This window comes from Aotus nancymaae, unplaced genomic scaffold (genome assembly GCF_030222135.1).
Source record: "Aotus nancymaae isolate 86718 unplaced genomic scaffold, 86718_ANA_hifiasm-v0.15.2.pri h1tg000025l, whole genome shotgun sequence".
NCBI classification, from domain to species: domain Eukaryota; kingdom Metazoa; phylum Chordata; class Mammalia; order Primates; family Aotidae; genus Aotus; species Aotus nancymaae.
Window position 1 is genome coordinate 38104674 of NW_026988438.1, and position 21012 is coordinate 38125685.

Here is a 21012-nt window from a genome sequence, read left to right on the forward strand (position 1 = left end):
GGGCTGGGTTCAATCACATGGCACAATGGGGCACTGTTGCAAGCCCGTGTCACAGTGACCAGGCCATGTCTTTGCAGCTCTGCCTTACCAGGACGTGGTCCAGTAGATTATTGTTCTCCTACAATAGAATGCAGCCTTGTTTTTTAAAATACAGAAATCAAGACGATGGAAAAGGAGCCGAACCAGGGAAAGTTGAGGTTTGCACAGGTCTGTTGACTCCTAAGGAAATGAAGAGAATGCAGGCAGGGAAAGGAGAGGCAGGTCTCCAGTCTTCCTCCACTCCCGCCCCTGGCCCTCAGGAGACAGTGCAGGTGCCCAAATGCAGCTTCCCAGCCACTGTCCTTCTCCAGCCTCACCTCCGGCTTCTGCTGCCTGTCCCTGCTTCACACCCACACCTTAGCTCCACTCTAGCACAGCTAAAATATCCAGGCACTCGCCTCCAGGTCTTTGAGCTGATTTGTTCAACAGCCAAGTATCAAGCGGGAACTTGTGAGAACTAGGAGTCGCTGTGCTAAACACGGATATACAGTCCAGAGCTAGTCCAGGAAGTGTGGTTCCGGAACGGGTGGAGCTTCTGGTGCAGTGGATGTGGGCTTTCAGACCTGGATCTCCTCTCTCCTCCTCACGTAAGTAACTATTCTTCATGCCCCAGGTCTCAGCACTCCCGGGAAACCTGCACTGGCCCCTCTAGCCTACACTGGAATCCCGCCCCCCACAACAACCAAGCGCCCTCTTAACACTTGGGTTTTCCCACCCAACTGAGTCAGAGCCTATGGACTAGTTGGCCTCCTCCCCACCTCCCAATACACCTCAAGTACGGGCTGTCTTCTTTACCGTTTATTTATCAGCGTTCATAGCAAAACCAGAACCAGGTAGGTACCTTTGTGGTGCTGGCAGAGACCCAGGAAAGACGCTGTTTATGTGAGGTTTGAATGAAGCAACTGAGGTTCGAATGAGGCAACTGAGGCCAGTTATTGGAACAAAGAAATTTAATTGGCTCCTGGGTGAGGTTCTGCGGTCCGACAGGAGGGGCCAGAGAAGTGGCGCTTCTCTTCTTGGGGCGTGGGGTTTTATAGGGAGTGGAGGTATTTGATCGGCTGCAGGGGAAACAAAGTGGAGGTAGTTTCATTGGTTATGAAAGGACTGGGCACTTGCAAGGGTCTGGACGAGGACGTACGGGGCAAGCTGCCATAGGGCAGGTCTTTGGCGGGCTTTTTCAAAATTTCGGCAGGTGCAGGACTGAGATTGGAATGCGGAAATGGGTACGGGGAGCCTGCGTGGAGAGGGCAAATGCTGAGTAATGCGCTCAGAATGGTGACGTAGTTTTCAGGCGCGGAGAGAGAAGGGTGACGTGTCCATTTGGCTCCAGCAAGACAACCGGCCTTACAGTTTACACCCAGAGGTGCTACGGTGAGTGACAGGAAACTCAGCAGCATTGTCACATCACAGAGCAAACCCTGCCTGCTGGGCTTCCGGGCCCCAGAAGGCAGAAATCACCGATGACCTGCTTGATTGAGTGTGGAGCCCATGGAGCTGGTGGGGGTGTCAGGGAGGTCCCTTCAGATGCCTCCCAGGGTTCGGGTGTCTGCCTGTCCCAGGAACTGGCAGCAATTCCATCACATTCCTGAGCACATATTGCTAAGATAAGTCCAAGTTCACATTCCCAGAACATTTTCCAAGTCAACCATGCCAGAGGTCTATGCCATCTACACTTGGTCTAGGAGGCCTGGGACCACCATCAGCCCATTCTTCCTTGAGGCTCAGGGACAGTGTGGGACATTAGCCGAGCTGTGCTCAGAAGCAACACTCTCACTGATTAGGGCTGCTGAGAATCCCATCATCTGCTCACCTGTCAATTAATCAAGCCTCTTCACTGTCACCCTGACCATCCCTTCAGGGCTGATCACTTTGACTGCTCACAGAACCCATGAGGACTGAGAATTTCCCAGATTCTCACAACAACTGAGCAGCCTTGCTTCCCCAGCCCTTTAGAAGCACCTGGAACGTGCCCAGGTGTGCCCAGTGTGGCCTCCATGGCCTGCCAGAGGAGTAGGCAGGGAGAGCACAAAGACTGAATCAGACAAAGACTAAGCTTTGTTTCCGCCTCTTCTCCACCCTTCTTTTCCATATAAGAGTCTCAAAGCCAGATCCAGAAGGAAAAGTCAGCAGCATTTCACCATTCAGTTCCTTTTCTTGGCCCCAGTGTGTGCCCTGGGGCCCTTTTGTCCTTTGGGCTGGGTGGAGTGCCTGGCTACACTCTGCTGAAAAGGTCGGGGTCAAGATTCTGGGAGCGGCCCCTGGCACTAGGGGAACCCGTGTTTTCCATTGTGCGTTAAAATGCCCATTTGCCTGCGGCTGAGCTTCCCCTCCGAATCAAATAGGTCAACAAGGACCAAGGACAAAGCACAAATAGGGCCTGGAAGCCAAGAGATGTCGATAAAAATGGAGATAAATGGGCATTTCAGAGCAGGCAGGCAGTGGGTGTGGGGCATTGTCCCTTCTCTGGCCGGCAGTGCCTGGCCACTTTGTCTCCAGACAGTGCTTCCCTTTTGGAGATGCCAGATTGGTTTGGACCCAAAGCTTGACTGCTGTGGGGTGGGCTGAGGTGGGAGTGGGGAGGATTCACACAGAAAAAAAAGCATCCTCCTGGGTGACAAATGTGTCAGTTCCTGCATTTCTTGCTGCCGTACAAAACCCTCCTAATGTGAAAATCACCCCTTTTTGACCATATTATTCTTTCCCCTTAAGAAAATAAGTTCCCAATCTTAGGGGTTTTTAGCAGTGCAAATGCTGGCATTTCAGAGCTGCTTTCATGTCTTCAGCTAGATGTTTTAAGAGCCCAGTGTTCTCTCATGATTTCCTCTGCCCCTTGGTTCATTACATGAAGAGCTCCAATTGAAAGATTCCTGGAGCAGGAGTCAGGAAACATGGGTTCTGCTCCCGATCTACCATCTTTCTGCCACTGTGACCTTGGGCAAGTCATCATCTCTGAGTCGGACTTCCTAACATTCTGTGACTATGCAGAATCACAGGGTGGGAGGGGCCAGGGCTTAGTTGGTTCACCGGCTCACCATGAAATAAATGTTTGATTACGTATTCATGCATTCATCAAATACGCCAGGGATCGTGGCAGGCATGAAGATACAAAGTGAAATAAGACCAGTCCTTGCCCATGAACAGGCAGCATGACATGATGGACAGAGCACGGATTTTCTGAGGACACAGCCAGGTCCCACCCCTAATTAGTTTTGTGAGCTCAGCTACGTTTTTATAACTTCTCTGAGCCTCGGATTTCTCGTGTTCATCATGGGATTATTTTATATGTTGACCACCCATCCTGGTTTGCCTGAGACTAAAGGGTTTCCTGGGACACAGACCTTCCGGTACTAAAACCTGGAAAGTCTCAGGCATATCAGGATGAGTCAGTCACTTAGAGGACAGATGAACTGAAATGTTTTAAAGCAAAAAACTGACATGAGCAGATTTGATTTTTAGAAGATCACACTGGATATATGTTGGAGACAAGGCTGGAAACAAAAGGCCCAAAAAAAAGCTATTGTGAAAGTCCAAGAGGAAGGTACCACTGTCCTGAATGAAGGTGGCCACAGTGGATTTACAGAGAAGGTGACAGGCTGGGGAGACATTTAGGAAGTAGAATCGAAAGGACATGTGAGGCCGGGTGCAGTGGCTCACGCCTGTAATCCCAGCACTTTGGGAGGCTGAGGCGGGTGGATCACCGGAGGTCAGGAGTTTTGAGACCAGGCTGGCTGGCCAACATGCTGAAACCCTGTCTCTACTTAAAAAAAAAAAAAAAAAAAAGACAAAAAAACCCCCAAAAACAACAACAACAAATTAACTGGGTGTCGTAGCACATACCTGTAGTCCCAGCTACTTGGGAGGCTGAGTTGGGAGGATCAGCTGAGCCTGGGAGGCAAAGGTTGCAATGAGCTGAGATCATGCCACTGCACTCAAGCCTGGGCAACAGAGAGATACCTTGTCTCAAAAAAAAAAGGACTGAGAATGGACCTATTGAGTTAAATACATGAATGCATGCAGTTGAAAGATGTCCACAAAGAGAGACACGCCAGGACCTGACATGAAATTCACTGACACTTTTGATCCACATTTCACAAATGATACAGAAAAACAACCAGGCCAGGTCCCCATTATGACTTTCCTGGGCCCTAGGCACTTTGACTCCCTGAGCCCCTTCCTCCACACACACACACACACACATACTTTTTTTAAAGTATGTGTATGAAAGCATAATGATTGCATTAGCAGAAATCCAGGAGTATTGTATTCATTTTTTTTTTATTTTAAAAGAAATGAAAACACTTTTGTGGGTCCCCAAGAATATCATGCCCTCAAGTTCTGAAGGACACACCGGGCGCTGGAAGCAACGCAGGTCCTTTCCTTCTTGAGCATGGAGCGCCATCTGGTGGTTCTCATGCTCGCAAGGGTGCCCAGCCACCTCTGCTCTGCTGAAAAAGGTTAATCTGCAAAATTTCTATTCAGAGATTCCAGACCAAGCCCAACCGCTATGATGACTGCTTGACTCAGATTCAAACTGCCCGACACTGGGCTTTGAGACTGTCTGATTGGCAGGAGCTAAAGTGAGACTTTAAGAAGACAGCGAGAGGCCAATGATGACCACACACCAGCTGAGGAAAGCCGCAGTCCAAGCTTTTCATCAGACCGTCAGTGCAGTACTTTCCCACATTTCTGTGCTTGAGGCAACATACTGAAGACAGTATAAGATGAAGACAAGATTAAGAAAGCACGTTTTAAAACCCTAAAAAAAATCACAGCTCGTCAACGTTCACTCGTCATTTCCTGCTCTCGTCTTCCCTGTACTTCCTTCTACGTCTACAGATGTCACCAACGCAGGTCCATCCTCCGAGCAGCTGGAGGCTTGCCCGTGTGTCCCGTAGCACAGAATGCGGGGTGTGCAGGCCTCTGCCACTGGGGTAATGTTCTCTGTGTCCCAAAACTGGGATTCAGGAGCTCTTCTTTTGAAGTCATTAATTTATAAAGGGCGCTTAATAATTGTTGCTGCCATACGTATTGCTGTGTGTGAATTGTGTCCTCCAAAATCCATATGTGGAAGTCCTAACCCACAGCACCTCAGAATGTAATCTTATTTGGAAACAGGGCCATTGCAGATGTAATAAGTGAAGTAAAGGTGAGGTCATCCCGGAGCTAAGTAGGGTTCCTAATCCAATATGACTGGTGTCCTTTTAAGAAGGGAAAATTCAGAGAGACGCATAGAGGGACGATGCTGTGAAGACACAGGGAGAAGACCACCGTCCACAGACCAGAGGCCCAGAGCAGACCCTTCACTCAGAGCTCTCAGAAGGAGCCAGGCTCTGACACCTTCATCTCAGACTTTTAGCCTCCAGAGTTGCAAGACGATACGATCTGCTGTATGAGCCACCTACTTTGTGGTGGTTTGTAACATCAGCCCTGGAAAACTAATGGAGATTTTTGGTGGTTTGCTGGCAATCTTTGGAGCTCCTTGGCATGAAGAAGCATCCGCCTGTGGATGCTGCAGTGGGTCCACTTTCAGTCCAGAACCCCCTGGAAGACTGCTTTGGAGGAGGGCCTGAAGAATACACCTTTCACCAAGCGATGAAGAATGCACTGGTGTTGGGGCCGTCCTGCACAGTGAAGGGATAATGATAAAATATAACATTACAAAACTGAATTCACAAACAACAGTGAGGCCAAAAGGTGCCCCAAACAATGAGAAAGGTGGTTGTGGTCAATCGTCACAAAAGCTAGGTGGTTACTAACACAGTGACAGCAGAGTCTGAACATTAGTGCAGATGGGTGACAAGACACAGGAACCCTAGGGACAGAATGAATGGACAGCTATCAAAGGCATTGCCCAACATGTACAACCAAACGAAATCAGAGATGGCTAAGGGCAGTCGTTTCAATGAAAAGGTCCTCATCCTCTACCCAGTTGCTAGACCCGAACACATTTTCAAACTCATTGACGGAGAGGCCGAGTTCCCAGGATAAAGACCCTCTGACAAGTCAAGCACACATGATAACGATTCCACAGTCTTTCCTCAAAGAGGTTTACTGCCATTCACGCAGGTCAGCATACACTGGGGGCAGGGGAACACCTAAACGTGGCAAGGACTGTTAGATGCAGGGTCCAAGTTGGCACTGAGGGGCAAAGACCCAGAGCTTCATCCTGAGCCCCACTTAGAGGCGGGATATGGGGGCAGGTAACCAATGGAGTTCTGGCCCAGGGCTGGCTCACAGTAGATCCACTGGGTCTGTGGACCCACGGGGTAGTCATTTTTCTCATTGTTGAATATGTGATTGGAATCACCATCCTCTTTTTTTTTTTAACTTTAAGTTCCGGATACAAGTGCAGAATATGTAGGTTTGTTACATAGGTGTACGTGTGCCATGGTGGTTTGATGTACCTATCAACCCATTGTCTAGGATTCTTTCTTTTGAGACGGAGTCTCACTCTATTGGCCAGGCTGGAATGAAATGATGCAGTCTTGGCTCACTGCAAACTCCACCTCCCAGGTTCAAGCTATTCTTCTGCCTCAGTCTTCCAAGGAGCTAGGATTACAGGCACCTGCCACCATGCCCGGCTAAATTTTTTTGTGTTTTTAGTAGAGGTGGGGTTTTACCATGTTGGTCAGGCTGGTCTCGAACTCCTGACCTTGTGATCCGCTCACCTCGGCCTTCCAAAGTGTTGGGATTACAGGTGTGAGCCGCCATGCCCAGCCCTATCATCTAGGTTTTAAGCGCTGCGTACATTAGCTATTTGTCTTAATGCTCTCCCTCCTCTCACCTCCCACCCCCTGACAGGCCCCAGTGTGTGATGTTCCCCTCCCTGAGCCCATGTCTTCTCATTGTTCAACTCCCACTTATGAGTGAGAACATGTGGTGTTTGGTTTTCTGTTCCTGTGTTAGTCTGCTGAGGATGATGGCTTCCAGCTTCATCCATGTCCCTGCAAAGGACATGATCTCATTCCTTTCTATGGCTGCACAGTGGAATCACCATTCTTAATAATGAGCACAAGCCCCACGTTGGTGCTTTGGCCTCTGTGACAAGAGTTATTGCACTGGGGAAAACCAATGGAAACATCTAAAACTATAGCCCACCCTGGCCAAGACAGCAAATCAAAGACAATTTTGCATCCTGGGGGAAATAGTAGAAATTATTGCCGCTCTTAAAATTTTGAAAGGCGTAGTTCTGGTCCCTACAACAAACAAATCCTGAAGATAACAGCGGGATGCCACACACTCAACCAAACAGTGGCCCCAGTTGTAGGGACTGGACCAGATATGGCACCTTTGCTAGGAAGACTCAGGTCCACCACATCAGAAAATGTTAAAGGCCCATTGGTCTGGGATTTCTACAACTTCCTCTCCAAAATAAAGAATGAACTATTGCATGTTGAGCCTCTGATTACTAGAAAGAACCCTGGTTGGACCCTTGGAGTTCTGGAGACAATAGCTTCCATAACTATGGTTACCGCTCCAAACCATGTCTTGGAGAACACAGACAGCTGCCAGCTTGGAGGGAGGTTCAAAGCAGGAAGGAACTCTGCAGAGATCCAGCTTCTGCGGTGCAAACAGCTCTATTGTTGGGACTGCAGCACCCACCAGAACCTATGGTTTCTATAGTAGGAAAAGATGCTGTGTGGTGTTAATGGTGAGCTCCACTGGGAGAACCAAACTTAGATCCCCACGGTTCTGGAGTATGGCCATGACATTTTCATGACATTTTCAGCAGATAACTAAATTCTCTTTACTAGTAAACAGCTCCTGGTGTGCTATTGAAACTTGGTTGAGAAGGGGCACATGGGATGTTCTGTTATATGGCCAGAGCAGGCCATCATGAGCTGGATTCTGTCCAACCCACCAAGCATAATGTAGGGTGACCCCAGCAGGATCCATCCGAAGGTTAAAGGAGATAACCAGGCAATGGTGCGAGAGCAGGTTGAGTGCTCAAACAAGCCGAATGAGCAGGTAGCCCAACTCTCATGTCCCCCAGCACTTCACCTCACCCTCTCTCCCTGTGACCAGCTGGCAGAAGAGGAAGATGTTCAAGCTGATTTTACAGATGGGCCAGGTTGGTATGTGAGAGCAAGCTGAAAATGGACAGTAACAGCATTCACAGCCCCGTTCATGCGTGGCCTTGAAGGACAGTGACGATGAAAAATCCTCCTTGTGGGAAGCGCTTGAAGAAGTGCACGTGGTTTTCCACTTTATGTGGAAAGAAGACAGGCTCACAATAAGAGTATGGTTGCATTCATGGCAACCACAAATGGTTGGCTGGTCAGGGGCCTGGAAGGAGAAAGGTTGGAACAATGGAGACAGCAAGATAGTAGAAGGATATGGGTGGACACGTGGAACTTGGCACAAAGTGCGACTATCTTTTATTACACATTCACACCCAGCAGAGAGGAGCCGCTCAAGAAGAGGCTGCTAGAGAAAATGACAGCCAGTTGGTGTTAGCCAGCCTCTGTCTTGGCATCCCGGGGCAGGTGCTGCTGGTTCGGGAATGGAGGAGGTGTTGTGGCATACAGAGGCTGGGCATGAGCCCAATGGGGTGCCCTCCCCCGCCCAGGCTGAACCCTGCTACCTCCAAACACCCAGCCTGCCCAGATGAGAGACCAGTGCTCAGTCCCCAACATGGCACCGCCCCTTGAGGAGACCAGCCAGCATGTGGCGGCAAGTTACATTAAACCCTTAGCACCCTGTGGAGGCCAGAGATTAATTCTGACAGAACACTCATATTCCAGGCATGGATTTGTGTTTTCTACCCACGGGGCCTCAGCCAGCACTATTATCAGACCGCACTGGAGCAAAGGAGGTGGGCACAGTATGAGAAGATCCACGTGTCATAGCGCAAACCACGCCACTCCTCAGCTGCCCGCTGACAAAGCAATGGAATGGCTTTCAAAACCTCTGCTGAAGTTCCAGCGCAAAGGCGACACCATGTGAAGATGGGGTGCCTTCCTCCGGGGCCCAGGGCACATTCTAAGCAAAGGCATTTGTGTGGTGCTGCATTCCCCTTAGGTAGAATACGTGGGCCTGGGACCCAGGGGCCGGAAGCAGTGGCCCCTGTTACCCCCATCCCATCCCATGACCCATATGGGGAATTTATGCCCTTATCCCACCACTCTGGGCTCTGTGGTTTTAGAGACCAATGAGATGACTCCCTCCCACTCATCTCCCATTTGTAAAGAGAGTAATCTTTATGCAGGTCAAATGTAGCCATGACCACCCTGCCACAGACTGGGGAAGAAAAATGTAGCCAGGACCACCCTGCCATACACTGGGGAGGAAAAATGCGGCCAGGACCACTCTCCACAGACTGGGGAAGAAAGCCCAAGTCCTCTCTGAGATCTTTGCTAATTCCCAGGGCACCTGCCGTCTCATGCTCATCCCCTCTAGTTCCAGTTAAGTAGTTTCTGGCTCTGGTTAAATACTTTCTCCTGAGGAACATTGTTAAGAAGATGAGAAGGCTCTGGGTGTATTTAAGAGAGGCTAACTTCCCCCTTCCCCTGTCAGAAGTGCTGCGGGATTCTCTCTAATCTTAGTTGCGAGAACCTGGTTTGGCTCCCCGAGGAAACACGGGAAGTGTAGGAGGATACCTGAAGTTTTAACTTTCAAAACTGTTCCCAGCAGCGGTTCGTCAATTACACGGTAACGTTTCCCGGTCCTGCAGGAGGTTTCTGCTTCTGAGCCTCTCTCAGGTAAGTCGAGATTCTCCGTATCTCCCTGTTTGTCTCTCTAACGTTGGAGGGCAGCAGCTTGTCCTGTTGCCTCAATCCTGCGGTGGACTGTGAAGACTTGGTTTTCAGTTTGTTCAGCTTTTTCTCTTACTATAGGGATGGAAGAGGTAACTTTCAAGCTTCTTTATATGCCAAACGGGAACTGAAAGTCCGCTGACAGAATTTTTGAATGCTCCCTACGGTTTATTATATGGGAAGTAGTGTCGTTGTGGAGAAGTGCTTTGGAGACCTGGATTGTTGTGATGTTACCTGCCCCACCTCTCCTGACTAGATCTGGTAAAGCCTTGCTGCTCTGTGAGCTGGCGGCGTCCTCCATGCTCAGGAGCTTGTTAGAAAAACAGCATTTCAGGCGTTCTACCGCAGACCTACTGAATTAGAATCCACATGAAAACAAGACCCCAGATCACTCAGGTGCTTCTTAAAGTTTCAAAGCTCCGATGGAAAGTTACTTCTAACCTTTGAGCATTAGTTTACTGCCTCGGTTCCCAAACCATGCACCGTGGCCTTTTGAGCTATTGTAAATGTTTAAGGGAAACACTGCAACATCTGTCCAACACAATGTGAACTGAACTATCTGACTACTAGCTTGAGATAGTTCCGGGTCCTGCTTCTGCTCAGTTAGCATAGTTTAGGGATCCTTTTGGGTCCACATGCACTACTTGTAGTTTATACTCTGTCTAGTCACATGCTGGTTCAACCCTCTTAACTCCCATCAGAAATGATAATTAAACCATAACATACAAGTCCTTTGGTGAGTAGATTCACAGTATAATGTGCCCGACTTCACTGAGGCATCTCAAATGGTAGGGCACCGAAAGAAACTTGTTTTCAGTGACTCCTCCCTCTGGGCCCGGTGAAGGCATCAGGCTGGCTCTTCCCGCAGCTCAGGCTCAGTTACTTCCCAGCCGCTTTCACTATAACAGCCTGATTTTGGTTATAAAAATTCGTTCTTTAATGTTTTGTTGATACATAATGTACAGATTTTGGAGTGTATGTGACAATTTAACACATTCATATGATTTGTAAAGATTGAAGCAGTGTAATTGGGATATCCATCACCTCCAATATTTTTGAAACTTCACTGTTAGATTCAGTATCACCCCTTTCAGGGCAGGGCAGGGTCCCCACGATCTGGGCCTGCGAAACCAAGAGGAGTGGGGCTGCTCTGTTCTTCCCACCCTTTCTTTCCTCGGAGCTTATGTGCTGGGAGGAAGAGACAGGCTGCATTTCAGGGGCTCCCCACCGTCAGCTTCCATGATTCTCTACAAGGATTCACAGAACTCAGAGGAGTTGCTGTACTTGTAGTTACGGATTGTTACAATGGGGGGACACAGATTAAAAGCAGAGGATATGATCTGGCTCCGATGACTGGAGGAACACCAGGGTTCTTCGTCTCAAGTCAAATCCGATAAAACAACATAGACACACGTGCAGTGATTTTCAGGAGCGGAGAGTTTAATAGGCAAGAGGGAAGAAAGGAAGTACAAAACAGCTCCCCTCTATAGAGACAGAGGCAGGGGGTTCAAAGAGAAAACCCCCTGTGTGGTGGAAAAGTGGTTGCTTATATGAGGAGGCTGGAGGAGGTGTTGCCTGATTTCCATAGGGCTTAGGGAATTGGCCTGACCAAGCATGTCACTTACTTAGCCTGTGAAAAAACTGGCCCTCCCACTCCAGTCTTTTAATATGCAAAAACTGGCCCTCCCACTCCAGCCTTTTAATATGCAAAAACTGGCCCTCCCACTCCAGCCTTTTAATATGCAAATACCATGATGTTCTGCATATCTGGCTCTGTTGCCAGGCACATGTGGAGCCAAGGGCAAGAGGACAGCGATGGGAATCCCTATGTTTGGGTGGACCCAGTTTCTAATGGCCTGCATTTTCATGTCAAAGGTTGTCTGTCCGACTCTAAGAACCAGGACTTTGCTGCTAGACAAGAAATGTTTCTGTAACTGCTTTAAAAGAAACAAAAACTTCCTAAGGATCCCTTTTCCTCTTTATCAGCCTAAAATAGTCTCTTAATAACTCCTATAACAGGAAGAGGTGTTCAGGGCAGAGTCCAGGAAAGACCAGGCGTGAGCTTCTGGTTGTCTTCTCCCAGTGGAGTCCTGGAGCAGCACTTCCAGGAATGGCATGTGGCCACGTGCACAGAGCATTGCTAACCAGGGCAGCTCACCCAAGCCTTGACATCGAAGGTTTTTATTAGGGGCCAGTCACATAGGCATGGCTGACAGCCCATGTGGCTGATTTCAGTCTCCAGCTCTTAGAAGTTAAGCTGATACTTTATGGCCCAAGACTCCCAGATAAACAAAGACACTCTTACCAGGCAGAACATTTCAAAGACTCAGAAGTTAACTCCCAGGAGTTTAGCAAGGACCATACCTTTCCCTTGGACAAGGTTAATCCCTTACTGCCCACGGGCCTATCTTGATGTGACTGCTCATGGCAAGAGTTGGTCACCCTGCTAGGCTAGCTCATTGTCCACATAGGTTCCATATCAATGCTGGTAGCCTTGATGGACCTGGAGAATCTGGGGGCTTTGTTCTCTATAGTGCCCTGTATCCATTGTTATCCCCTGTACCATTCTGTAACCTCTGGGGTCAAGAATGAATATCAATCACTATTTCATATTATCCTGTTACTATAGCAACAGACATAACTTAATACTGCATTCAGGACATCCCTGTTTCAAAAAAAATGCCTTGGCATTTGTCTATAATGTAAGCTCCAGCTTTTCACCCAATGCCTCCGCTCCTCTTGGGAGCAAAACCAAATTCTTCCAGTTTCAGCTTCTTCTGTCCCCTCCATCAAAGTTTAGCTCCAGGTCAAACTCTGCATATCCAAGTCCACTTAAGAACTTGGCAGAAAAAGCCTTCCATTCTCCTAGGATCCACTCTCCTAAAAGGCATTTTTGATTATAGATGGCAATTTTTTAAATGTTACAATTACTGCCACATTATTAGTCATCGGTTTCGGATGATTCCCTTTTTTAATTGAACCCTCTGCTGCTTCCAATCCGCTACAAGAACTATGGTGCCTACATTCTGGTGGTTGGCAGGAACACTCAGTGAGACCTTGGCATTGCTGAAGTTTTACCGAATCATCTCGTGTTCTTATTGGCACGGGAGCGTGTCAATGGTGTTGAGGTAACTCTTCTTAGCAAGGAGGTAACCTGATTTGTTGTATGTCCTACTGAATAGCTTTGGCTTGCCTTAAATAAATACCTTATGAGAACTGTGCCATTCAATGGAATTGCTTTTGTGGATGAAATGCAATCTCATGCATACTGAGTTTCCTCCCAAAAACAGCTGAGTGTATGTGCTTTGCATGGTGATATGGCTTGGCGCAGTGTCCCCACCCAAATCTTACCTCACACTGTAATCCCCATGTGTCGGGGGAGGGGCCTGGTGAGAGGTGATTGGATCATGGGGGCAGACATCCCCATTGCTGTTCTCATGATAATGAGTGAGTTCTCACGAGATCTGGTTGTTTTAAAAGTGTTGCACTTCCCACTTCGATCACTCTGTTTCTTTCCTTCTCTGCCATGGTAAGACATGCTTTCTCACCTTTACCTTCCGCTATGATTGTAAGTTTCCTGAGGCTTCCTAGTCATGCTTCTTGTTAAACCTGTGACACTGTGAGTCAGTTAAACCTGTCTTCTTCATAAATTACCCAGTCTCAGGTAGTTCTTTAGAGCAGTGTGAAAATGGACTAATACTCATGAACATCCCTGCCTTGGGGAAATGGAACACCATAGGCACACTGGAGGGAAGGGGCTTTGTCTCCTGCTGCGCAGGCAGCGGTTCTGCTCTCTAGGCCAAGGCATGTGTCTGGTGTAAATTCACAAGGGGTACCATGGCTCATTGAGCGTGAGGTGGCCCTAGGGACGTTGCTGATTTGATGGGAAGCAGAGTTGGTGGAGTAAGACTGGCTGCTCAAAACCTCATCCGTTCCAGAACTTAGTTCCTGGGCAGGATCTGAAGCAGATATGTACATCTGAGAGCAACCACAGAGTTACATGTGCTAATGAGACTTTATCCTGGCATGCAGGGTGGCTTTGTGTCTGTGTGACCAGTGCAGTCACACAGGACCCTGTGCCCGGAATGGCCTGTGCTTGGGGTGTAATGCTTTGTGACTTCCATATCAAAACTCTTAATAATTTTAGCTTTAAATTTGTGTTTTGTAACTGACATCTGATGCGACAATGGAGTATGTGCTGGGGGCCTGAAGGGTCAGCTCTGGCTCTAGTGCCGTCACTCCTGCCACTGCCTTCCCTGTCTCCCCTGGATGACCTCTCAGCCTCCTGTGTCCTATGCCCTGGCTCCCCAACCCACATATGGCTTCCTCTTCCTTACCCTCCTACCTTGTGAATGTTGCTGCCCTCCATGCCCAGCAGTGCCTGGACCTGGACAAGGCAGGGGGTTGGGCTGGACACATGGTGCTTCATGGCATTGAGGGGCAGGGCATGGGTGCACCCCCACTCTGGGCTTCCAGCACCACAGCACAATTGGAAGGGACTTGGTAGCAATGAGCCTTTTATTCACCTGCTATTCAGTTATCTAGGGCATCCCAACATGAAAGCTGCAATACCGTTGGGAGTCACCCATCCACAATGACTTAGGGCAGCTGGCCCCTGAGAAGGGATGACGCCTGACTCTACTTCTCTGTCCCAAGCTATGACATGCCTCTTTGGTCCAGTAACTGACAAGAAAGCAGAGGAACCCAGCAGCCAGGGGACACATACACCAATTCTCCTAGGGGCTTGTGAGAGCCTGTATTCACCTCACGACTATCCCCACGTCCAAGGAATTGCAACATTAAAAATACAAAATTTTAAAACACAATACACACACACACACACACACACACACACACACACACAAATATATATTTCTATTTATTTTAATAACATAATTTTAAATTCACTGGACCCTGAAAATTATGTAGCCAGTTTTGCTGGCATGAAAGCAGTCATTTTTGTAGGTCATAGTTGAAACTACTTAAAAATTGTTAACAGTGTTTCTCTAGCTCCTGCCGGGATTTTGCCGATAGTCAGTATAATGGGCCAAATAATTACCCTAATTCCTGGAACCCATGAATATGTTATGTCACATGGCAAAGGAGATTATGCAGATAAAATTAAGGTAATGGACCTCAGGATAGAGAGAGCATCCTGGACTCTCCAGGTGAATGCAATGTAATCACATGGGCCATTAAAAGTGGAAGAGTGAGAAGAAGTTAGAGATATGGTGGAGAAGGGGAATCAAGAGGAAATTCAAAATTGATCGTTGTTGCTGGCTTTGAAGATGGAGGAAGGGTGCCATGAGCAAAGGAATGTAGGTGGCCTCTAGAATATGAGAACAGTCTTCAGCCTCTATCTGCAAGAAAGGGGGACCTTATGGAACATACAACTTCATACAGCCAAATGGAACTCAGTTCTGCCAACAACCTGCATGTTCTTACAGGTAGACTGTCCCCCAGAGCTTCCAGAAGGGAACAAAACCCTGTTTCCAGTGTGCTTGCAGCCTTGAGAGTCTCAGGCAGAGAAATCAGCTGAACCCACTGAACATCGGACATACACACTGTGATATAATAAATCTGTCTTGTTTAAAATTTCTAGATTTGTGGTCATCAGTTACAACAACAATTAGAAAACTAATACAATTGGTTGATCCAGTGGCAGCAAGAATCTGGCAAGGTCACAGCAAGAGCGAAATGAGAGAAAGGAAGCTCCAGAGGCAGGCCCCAATGTGTGCAATGTGTATGCAAACGTGGGTAGGTGAGTGGGTGGGGGGTTCCATATGAGCCATGGATAACTGCAGATATTGACATATGAACACTGAGGGCTAGACTGGAGGGCCAGTGTGGATAAAACAGCTGTTCCCTCAGGGGGAAGAAATGAGATTGATAGGATAGGATATTTTGTACAAAGAACATGGGCGAGGCAAATGTTTTGTGTGAACTCAAAAAGAATGTGTATTCTACTGTTGTTGGGTAAATTATTCTATAGATGTCAATTAGATCCAGTTGGTTCTCTTTCAAATTATACAATATAACTTCCTAGTAGTCTAAGTAGCTTACAACAGACTATTTCCAATTCCTTCCTTTTCTCCCTCATAAAGTTGCCGTCATTCATTGCATGTATCCAGTAGCTTTGATCGCTAAACACATTGTTGCTATTATTTTAATGAAGCTGTTACCTGTTAGATCAATTAAGAAGACAAGTGTTTTTTTTTTTTTTTTTTTTTGAGACGGAGTCTCGCTCTTGTTACCCAGGCTGGAGTGCAATGGCGCGATCTCGGCTCACCGCAACCTCCGCCTCCTGGGTTCAGGCAATTCTCCTGCCTCAGCCTCCTGAGTAGCTGGGATTACAGGCACGCGCCACCGTGCCCAGCTAATTTTTTTTGTATTAATAGAGACGGGGTTTCACAATGTTGACCGGGATGGTCTCGATCTCTCGACCTCGTGATCCACCCGCCTCGGCCTCCCAAAGTGCTGGGATTACAGGCTTGAGCCACCGCGCCCGGCCCAAGACAAGTGTTTTTATTTTATTTCTTCTCTAACACTCTTTATGTAGATCTGAGTTTCTGACTTACATGATTTTCCTGTTCTCTGAAGAAACTGTTGACGTTTCTTACAAGGCAGATCTACTGTTGACAGAGTCCTTCAGTTTTGCTTTGAGACATTACTGTCTTTTTGTTTTGAGAAAGTCTTTATTCCTTCTTCACTTTTGAAGAATAATTTAACTGGGCATAGAATTTTAGGCTGGTGTTCTTTTAGTCTTTTTAATGTCTCATTCCACTTTTTGCTTACTTGCATGGTTGCTGAAAGGAAGGCTGATGTATTTCTTATCCTCACTCCTCGATAGATACAGTGTTTTATTCTCTGGCTTCTTTCCAGATGTTTGCTTGTCTTTGATTTTGTGCAGTTTGCATGTGATGTAACTAGGTACAGATTTTTTGGTATTTATCCTGTACAGTGTTCTCTCCTTTGATCTGTGATTCTGTGTGTCAACTATTTGTTCATTTCTCTCTTCCTTCTCTTTCTGGTATTTCCATGACCTCTATGTTACACCTTTTGTAATTGTCCCATAGTTCCTGAATATTATTTTCTGTTTTTTCTAATTTTCAATTTGAATTTCAGGTTTAGAAATTTTGAGCAACATTTCTTCAAGCTCTCTGATTCTTCCCTGGGTCATGTCCAGGTTATTGACGAGCCTGTCAAAAGTATTCTTCACTTGTTAGCGTGTTTTTTATTTGTAGCATCTCCTTTTAAAAGTGTGCATCTCTCTACTGATACTGTCCCTCTGTTCTTGCACGTCGTTCATTTTTTTCCATTAGAGCTCTTAGCATATCATCATAGTTGTTTTAAATTCCTGTTCTGATAATAAAAGTGCCTCTGCCATGTCTGAGTCTGGTTCCACATCTTTGTTTCTTCAAACTGTGTTTTTTGTCTTCTAGTATGCGATACGTTTTTTTGTTGCAAGCAGGACGTGATGTACTGGGTAAAAGGAACTGGGGGAAATAGGCTATCAGTGTGAGTTTTTTGTTATCTAGCTAGGGGTTCGGCCATGTCTGCTGTTTGCTGCAGCTGTAGGTGTCAGAAGCTGACCTTTGCTCTGCTGTCCTTGTTTTTGTCTGCCCTGTTGCCTCTGGGTTTTCCTAGCGGCTCCTTAAATACCATCTGAGATGCACAGTTGTTTCAGCTGCATTTCCCTATTATTAGACGTGAGCCCTATTACTGTGGTAAGAGGAGGAGAGGAAGCATTCTGCAGTCCTGTGATTAGGTATTAGACTCTTAGTGCCCTGTGCTGTGACCTTCACAAGCGCTTCTCAGTTTTGTTTTGAATTTTTTTCTCTATAGGTGAGACAGGATGGCAGAAAGTGTTGGAGTTGAATACAACCAAGTTCTCCCAGGGTTAGGGTCTGGTAAAACCCCAGGAGGTCAGGCTCTGGTTAAATAGTTTCTCCTGAGGAACATTGTTAAGAAGATGAGAAGGCTCTGGGTGTATTTAAGAAAGGCTAACTTCCCCCTCCCCCTGTCAGAAGTGCTGCGGGATTCTCTCTAATCTTAGTTGCGAGAACCTGGTTTGGCTCCCCGAGGAAACACGGGAAGTGTAGGAGGATACCTGGAGTTTCAACTTTCAAAACTGTTCCCAGCAGCGGTTCGTCAATTACACGGTAACGTTTCCCGGTCCTGCAGGAGGGTTCTGCTTCTGAGCCTCTCTCAGGTAAGTCGAGATTCTCCGTATCTCCCTGTTTGTCTCTCTAACGTTGGAGGGCAGCAGCTTGTCCTGTTGCCTCAATCCTGTGGTGGACTGTGAAGACTTGGTTTTCAGTTTGTTCAGCTTTTTCTCTTACTATAGGGATGGAAGAGGTAACTTTCAAGCTTCTTTATATGCCAAACGGGAACTGAAAGTCCGCTGACAGAATTTTTGAATGCTCCCTACGGTTTATTATATGGGAAGTAGTGTCGTTGTGGAGAAGTGCTTTGGAGACCTGCATTGTTGTGATGTTACCTGCCCCACCTCTCCTGACTAGATCTGCTAAAGCCTTGCTGCTCCGTGAGCTGGCGGCGTCCTCCATGCTCAGGAGCCTGTTAGAAAAACAGCATTTCAGGCGTTCTACCGCAGACCTACTGAATTAGAATCCACATGAAAACAAGACCCCAGATCACTCAGGTGCTTCTTAAAGTTTCAAAGCTCCGATGGAAAGTTACTTCTAACCTTTGAGCATTAGTTTACTGCCTCGGTTCCCAAACTGTGCCCTGAGGCACCTGGTGGCACCCTGAGGAACTCACAGGGGCATTTCGAGCTATAGTAAATGTTTAAGGGAAGCACGGCCACATCTGTCCGACACAATGGGACCTGAACTATCTCACTACTCTCTTGAGATAATTCAGTTACAACTGAAATTGCTGCATTCTTTTTGATGATGTCAGAGGCGTTTGAACCAGAGCAATTCCATTTTGAGTAAGAGCTAGGAAAATGAGCTGGGACTTACTGGGAGGCATTCTCGGAAAGTGAGGCCTTCCTAGCCTCTAGATGTTTATGGTGAAGGGAACAGATTAATAATGTTTACTAAACAGACCCAGACTTGGGAGTGTTCAGATATACCAATATCTGGACAATAAAGGCGTTCCTAATTTTGCTTTAAAGATAATATTGATTCTTGCAAAATACAGTAATTAAGAAAATCCTTTATCACAGATCCTTGTAGCAGAGCATGTCTCCCCATATACACGAGTATTGTACCTAGGGTCGTGTGTTCCTTCTTACTTTCAGGAATGCCCTCCGCTGTCTGTGGAGTAGCTGTAGTCTCACCACTTGACTTTCTTAATGAACTTGCTTTTACTCTGCACTGTAGACCTGCCCTGAATTCTTTCTTGCGCGAGATCCAAGAACCCTTTCAGGGTCTGGATCGCCCCCTGTCTTGTAACAATGTCATATCTGTGAGAAGCTAGGATTTTAATTGTAAGAAAATATTAGTACTGTGTGAAAATCAATGTGGAACAACAAACAAGGTCCCAGTGTCCTATCTGATTCCCAAATCTGAGAAGCTATGCAGGGACCAATAGGGGCCAAGTCGTTAGGATATCAGTACGTATTAAATAGTTTGAATCTGGCTACATAATAAATAGAATGGTTAGGTTTTCCTTTTGGACTGGGAACGCTGACACACTAACACCATGAACTAAGAAAGTCTAGGAACCTCTGGTTTAACATTTAGCTAATTACTTCCCTCTCACTTGATTTTTGAATGGATTAAATGAGATGAGATGTGGTCAGTTCCTGTCATTGAATGTTAGTTCACTTCATATAGCCCTTATCTACTTTTTCTCATCTGCATTCTTTAAAGACAGGAACAGAATCATCATAGCAAGTTCAAGGAGCCCTGCAAGATACAATCACAGCCCATAATCACTTTCCTTACCTGTGCATCGCCCCCTGCTGTTTATAAACCAAGTTACATGCACAAGCTACTTGAATTTTCACAACCCCGTGAGGAAAGCCAAGAAAGGTATTCTTAAATTCATTGTATTTATTTATTTATTTTTGAGATGGAGTCTCACTCTGTCACCTAAGCTAGAGTGTAATGGCACAATCTCAGTTCACTGCAACCTCCGCCTCCCAGGTCAAGCGATTCTCCTGCCTCAGCCTCCTGAGTACCTGGGAACCCTTTTGGCCAGGCTGATCTCCAACTTCTGAACTTGTGATCTGCCTGCCTCAGCCTCCCAAAGTGCTGGGATTACAGGTGTGAGCTACCGCACCTGGTCGTTAAATTCATTTTAAATACGAAACCTCCAAACACGGAATTTCACAGAGGTTGCATAATTGCACAGGGTCACAGAGCAGAGTCTTTTGCTACTCCAAAACTAATTCCTCTTTTTACCTTTACTGTTTGGGGATAAAGCAAGATATTTGAGAACTGGGTGGGGCAGGAAATTTTAATCTAAACTATATGGCTGGTTGGAGGGTAGCTTCCTGCTGGAGCCAAGGGCCTCACTCTTCAGAAACTGAGGTCAGCTGGCCTGAGGGTCACATTTGTGATGCCATGGTATAATGGGAGTCCAGGTGACTCCCCCAGCTTGGCATGAAATTGCACAGGTCCTACCTAGGGCAGCAGTGGAAGTCAGCCCTTCCTGCTGGGATGATTCCACTTGGCATGGAGCAGCTGCTACAACAAAACAATCCCACAGATGACTTCTACCTCCTGCGTAAATTGAAAATAGTCACGAGGTCAGGAGATCGAGACCATCCTGGCCAATATGATGAAACCCTGTCTCTACTAAAATATATATATTTGTACACATAAAAATTAACCAGGTGTGGTGGCACATGCCTGTAGTCCCAGCTACTCGGAGGCAGGAGAATCTCTTGAACCTGGGAGGCAGAAGTTGCAGTGAGCCGAGATTGCGCCACTGCACTCCAGCCTGGTGACAGACTGAGACTCCATCTCGAAAAAAAGAGTAGTACAGTCTTTAAAATGGAAAAGAGCTTCGGATGCTGTGTAATATCCCACTCCCCTCATCAACCTGGTTTGCCACTCACCTTGGGACACTACAAAATAGGCTCCTTGTCCCCTTACTGCCTGTATGGTGTATGCTGGAGTTGGGAAGAAAGAAGTGGATTTCAGATTGTGCATGTAGCGTGCATAGAAGGAAGTTTTCAGACAATCCAGCCCCTTGCCTCTCTCTGGAGGACAAATAGAGGTGAAGGAAGTTACTTGCTTGCAGG

The 21012-nt window shown here is 47.0% G+C and overlaps 1 protein-coding gene across 1 annotated transcript in view; it reads left to right on the forward strand.

The window, feature by feature from the left end:
* The first annotated feature begins 554 nt into the window (after positions 1-554).
* The window catches only part of CDCA7L (cell division cycle associated 7 like), a 206420-nt gene continuing 185962 nt past the window's right edge, over positions 555-21012 (forward strand). The window contains exon 1 of the mRNA XM_012447805.2: positions 555-626. The gene's annotated coding sequence lies outside the window, so the exon portion shown is untranslated. The remainder of the gene's footprint in view (positions 627-21012) is intronic.